The sequence below is a fragment of the Musa acuminata genome, chromosome BXJ2-8, assembly GCF_036884655.1.
Source record: "Musa acuminata AAA Group cultivar baxijiao chromosome BXJ2-8, Cavendish_Baxijiao_AAA, whole genome shotgun sequence".
Classification (NCBI taxonomy): domain Eukaryota; kingdom Viridiplantae; phylum Streptophyta; class Magnoliopsida; order Zingiberales; family Musaceae; genus Musa; species Musa acuminata.
The window spans coordinates 37,495,928-37,501,927 of NC_088345.1; positions in this window are offsets into that span (position 1 = coordinate 37,495,928).

Consider the following 6,000-nt stretch of genomic DNA (forward strand, 5'->3'; position numbering starts at 1 on the left):
TCTGCAAGGTACTCTTTACAGTTCCTCTTCCAGTGCCCATCTTTACCACAGTGGAAGCATTGGCCTTTGTCCTTTACTGGGTCTTTCTTAGCAACCTTTGCTTTACCTGGTCTGCCCTTGCCCTTTCCCTTCTTAAGGGACCTTTCTGCTTTCCTTTTCTTTCTAGTCTCACCAGTGTAGAGAACTGGCTTCTCTTTCTTAATAGTACTCTCTACCTCCCTCAACATATTGAGGAGCTCTGGGAGAGTCACCTCAAGCTTGTTCATATTAAAATTCATTATGAACTGTGAAAAGGAATCTGGTAGGGACTGAAGCACAATGTCCACACATAAGTTATCCTCTAGGACCATTCCTAGACCTATGAGTTTCTCTATCCACTCAATCATCTTTAGGACATGGTTCTGAACCGGTGTCCCCTCAGTCATCCTAGCGCGGAAAAGGCTCTTGGATATCTCATATCGTTGAGTCCTTCCCTGTTCCTCAAACAATTTACGGACATGTAGGAGAATGGATCTGGCATCAATCTTTTCATGTTGTCTCTGTAACTCAAGAGTCATAGAGCCCAACATATAGCACTGAGCAAGAGTGGAGTCATCAATGTACTTCACGTAGCGAGCGATCTCATCCTCGTTTGCCCCTTCTTTGGGCGTAGGTATCACTATATCAAGGACGTACACGATTTTCTCCGCTGTGAGAACAATTCTCAAGTTACGGAGCCAATCCGTATAATTTGGACCAGTGAGGCGGTTGACATCAAGTATGCCACGTAAGGGATTTGAAAGCGACATTTTCTGAAAATAAAGATGCAGCAGAAATGAATAACATACAGATTTTGTAAGAAATAAACTATCAAGATATGGATTTCTATCTTAATATGCTCCCACTATTTTACTAGCGAGTCACGCGACACCCTCAGCACGTGAAACGGAAGTCTCCGGCAGACTTCTAGTAGGGATCAGGATCCAATCAGCGTTTTAGTATAACCTCGAGGGACTCGACCAATCACACTAAGCCTAAAAGGTAGGCAACTCTTGCCGATCACAACTCCTTGTGATTCCTGTCCTGTTCGGCCTCCGAATCACCATGGCCTCGAGGGACTCGACCAACCATGATGCTCGGTTAAGTCAACACCTTCGTTACAAGATGAGTCTGATTTGATGATATACCCTCGAGGGACTCGACCAAGTATACCATGCTCTCAGGTCACCAGTGACATCTCTATGTCGTAAACAAGATAGCGAATCACGATATAGGTGAGTCTTGAGGGACTCGACCAACTCAACCTACACCGGGAATCGGTTCCTACTTATAACGATGGAAGGTCACGTGGGTCAATCTAATTACCTCACGTTTACCGACTTAATATTATCGAGAGATGTTTCTATGCTTTGGTCTCCTAATATGACATGTCACACATATACATATTTAATATATATCTACATCGCATGCAAATATATATACATATATAGTATGTGTATAAGCAATCACACTAGATGATCATGGACCACAACCTAATATGATTAGGCCCGAGCCAGTAGGCCTAATCACTCACATCAAGATCTATGTGTGCAACGGTGCATCTTCATGCCCTGTGATCGTTCATCTCGTCCTCGTCGGTTCCGTCGACATCTTGATGCATCTTCATGCATCACGATCGTCCGTCTCGTGGGTCCCGCTATCGCATCCACGCTCCCGCTGCGCCTCCTCATGTGATTACAACTTAATCATAGGCACGCAGGCCCGACAATAAACGAGAAATATAATGGAGGCTCGCAGACCTCAATAATAATAATCACAAGTACACACATCACACGGTCCATGATCATCCGTCCACACATCATACATCGCATGTATAAATAATTATCATCATGTAGGACTACTAGATAATAATAAAAATAATAATCAAATAAACCTTTTAATTAATTAATATTTTCTGAAATCAAGGAGATGTAGGGAATTTCTGAATTTATAGGGGTATTTTCGTAATTTGGATAAAAAGACAGAAACTGGAATTTCTCAAATTTCGAGGGGTAAAACTATCTTTTGCCCAGGAAACCCTAATGCCCTTTCCCCCTTTCGCTGCTGTCGCCGCCGCCACCCTGCCGGCGGCGGCCTGTGCGGCGAGGCGAGGGCACTGCCCTCGCTTGCAGGCGGCACGCCCGCTGGCGGCGCTGCCGCTGCGGGTGGGCGCCGCTGCCTCCGCAGGCGGTGCTGTCCCGCCGGGCGGCCGCCCCTATGGGGGGGGTTTCGCCCGCGGGAGCAGCGGCGGCGGCAGGCACCGCTTCCTTGTGGCGGTCGGCGCCTCTGCACGTGGGCTGCCAGCCCCGCCGGCAGCAAGCCTGCTGCAAGCAGGCCGCCGGCCGGCTACTGCAGACGCAGCCCCTGTGCTGCCCGCCTTCGGCTGCGCTACACGCACGTAGATCGAGGGCAGCAACTGTTGCTGTCCTTCCTTGTTTTTGCGTCAACGATTTTGACGTCAAAATTCTTCCTAAACACAACACACGCAGTTCAAAACCAATCATTCGCACGAATAACCTAGCTCTGATATCACTGTTAGGAAATCATGGGGGCGACATCACATGCGCAGTGGAAGAACAAGAAAACAAAATCTCTGATTCCCAAAAAGATGTTCGCGTCGTGCGAAGATTGGTGCGCAAAATCCGCGAAACTCAAAACTGCATATAAAGTAGATTGTGTTACCTAGGGAGATCGTATATCCCTGTTTCCTTACAGATCCTTAGGAGAGGGTGAAGGAGGTCAAGCGTCCTCCTCTCTAGCGGTGATCCACACAGTAGGGTTACGACGACGCTCCTCAAAACTCCAGGCCTGCTCTAAGGTGGAGAGGGAGAGGAGAATAGGAAAGGCAAGCAAAGACTCTAGCCTATGAGGCTCTGAATCCCTCCTATTTATAGAGGTCCCTTGTCAAACCCTAATGGGTCTTCCCCTAGTGGGTATTGGATCTGCATCCAATAAGACAAAGGGCTCCGTCGGATATCTCATATCAGAACCTCTACTCATCACAATACCTACCATATGTGTGTGACCCTCTAGGCCCAATATCGAGCTGGTCGTGAGTCATACCCGTCAGAACTCCTTCTAACTCAGTGAATTATTATCTCTGTAATAATTCACTCGACTCATCGACTACGGACGTATTATGCCACTACACCGTAGTCCCCAGACGATACAAGGGAATCCAATCCATTGGACCTGTCTGTCCTCAGTTACCGTGTACCTATAGTCCCTCATCCATCTAATATCCCAGAGACCGTATATCGAGCATGGTGTTGTCAGACCCATACAGTTTCTACTCGAGTCTCGCTCTAATCGGATTCTCCCGGAGAACTCTTTCTCTCTCAACCCGAATGACCCTGGCCAAGGATTTGTCTGAGCAAGAAGAACACATGGGATATTTCTCTCATGACGCCGAGAGTGGATGATCCTCTATCGACACTCAATAGCCCTCGTAAGGTCGACTACCACTCCCAATGACCAACTGTACTAGATCTGGGACACCCAAACCTATAAGTCTGGTATCAAAGAGTGGAGCACTCATACAGGACATCCTTGGTGTCTCAAGTCTAAGGACCAGATACACCACTAGGACTACGGAATCGTTGTCTGACAATAAGGCATCATCAACCATCCAGCATTCCGTAAGCGGATCAATCAATGAACTCATTCTCCAATGAGCACCTGTACTGTATCCCTAGTGTCCCTACACGAGCAGCTATGAGACCAACTGCATCCATCATATGGACGGGTATACAGCACACCAGTCTATTCGGTTATCACGTTGTCCCTCTCGAGTAACCTATGACCGGGATTATTTAGGATATGTGTTTAAAGGTGAATCGATCTCATTATCGTGATCTCATCACGATCCGATTCCCATTGCACAAATCCAAGGACATCACAATATATATATGCACATATACAATAGTTATAAAGTGATATACGCCAAAATATAATAAGCAAAAAGATTCTGTATCAAGTCACACGTGCCATCACTCATGTGATTGGCTTGCTGGGCACCTATGACTAGCACTTTCATCTTTAGGAATATGAACAAATGTTTTACACCCAAAGACTCTTAAATGATTATAAGATATATCTTTTCTTTTCTATACTCTCTCTAGAACATCACCTTTCATAGGAATTGATGAAGAAAGATTTATGAGGTCAATTGTAGTTCTCATAGACTCCCCCCAAAATGACTTCGGTAACTTGGCGTGGGAAAGCATACACCTAATCCTTTCTTTAATGGTTCTATTCATCCTTTCTGCCACATCGTTCTGCTGAGAAGTTTTAGGAACTATTTTCTCAAGCCTGATACCATGGAACCTGCAATAATTCTCAAAAGGACCCCTGTACTCGCCACCATTATCTGATCGAACACACTTTAGCTTTTTGCCAATTTCTCTTTCAACATTGACATAAAACTCTTTGAAAACTTCGAGTACCTAGTCTTTAGATTTCAAAGCAAAAGCCTAAACTTTTCTAGAATGATCATCAATAAAAGTAACAAAATAAAGAACACCTCCAAGAGTTCTAGTTTGCATAGTACAAACATCAGTATAAACTAAATCAATAACATATGATCTTCTAGATGATTGATATGTATGAAATGCAACTCTATATGTTTTTCCAGCTAAACAATGATCACAAGATTTAAGAGATATACCTTGCAACTCTAGTAAGAATTGATTTCTAGCAAGAGTTTGAAGTCCCTTCTCGCTGATATGACTAAGTCTATTGTGCCAAAGATCTATACTTTCATCCTTCTGAATTGCATTAATCTCTCCTTTGTGTAGCTTAGCTTCCATGACATAAAAAGAGTTAAGCTTCTTTCCTCTTACCACAATTAGAGAACCTTTAGTGAGCTTCCATTTGCTTTCACCAAAATAATGTGCAAATCTCTCATCATCATGTCTGCCTATAGATATCAAGTTAAGACGAATATCTGAAACATATATGATATCTTTGAGTATCAATTTGCTCCCAATACTGGTCCTCAAGCAAATATCTCCAATACCCACAATCTTCGATGTACCACTATTTCTCATTTTGATATTATCAAAATCACTAGTAGTGTAAGATATGAAGAAATCACCATGAGAAATAATATAAAATAAAGCACTATAGTCAATTACCCAGTTATTGTCCTGAGCTACAAGACTGACACAACCATCATCACAAACAATAATGATATCACCTTCAACAGCAACTGTATTGGTCTTTTTCTCTTTTTTTTTTCCTTTTATTTTGCTCTCGCTTCCAAAACCTACACTCTTTCTTCATGTGACCTGACTTGTTACAATGAAAATATTTGATATCTCTTCTAGACTTGGATCTTCTTCTATAACCATGTGAATTTCTGCTATGACTTTTTCCACGTCTTTCTTGTTTTTCAATAACAAATGTACAAGAAAAAGATTCATCTTGTTATTTCCTTCTGGCATCTTCATTTAACAAACTGTCTTTAACCATATCTATATTTATAGTCCCCTCTGGCGTGGAGTTACAAATTGTCACAACATACATTTCCCAACTTTCTGGTAAAGAGCTGAGAAGTAATAATCCTTACATCTCATAATCTATATTCATTTTCATAGTAACCAGCTTATTTGTAAGACTTTGAAATAGGCTTATGTGCTCAACAATATTACCACCATCTTTATACTTCAAATTTACAAGCCTTCTGAGGAGAGAAATTTTATTTCTCACTATCTTTTTTGCAAAGAGATTTTCTAACATTTGCCAAACAACATCAACTTTGGTTTCATCGGAAATATACTCATGCAAGTTTATATCCATCCATCTTCTAATATAAGCAATAGTTTTTCTATGTTGAACTTCTCATTCTTCATCGTCCATAGTATAAGTTTTATCTTTAACCTTGATAGGCTTATACAAATCTTTGCAATAAAGCAAATCTTCCATCATACATCTCTAAGTGGATTAATTTGATGAGTTCAATTTAATCATACCATCTAACTA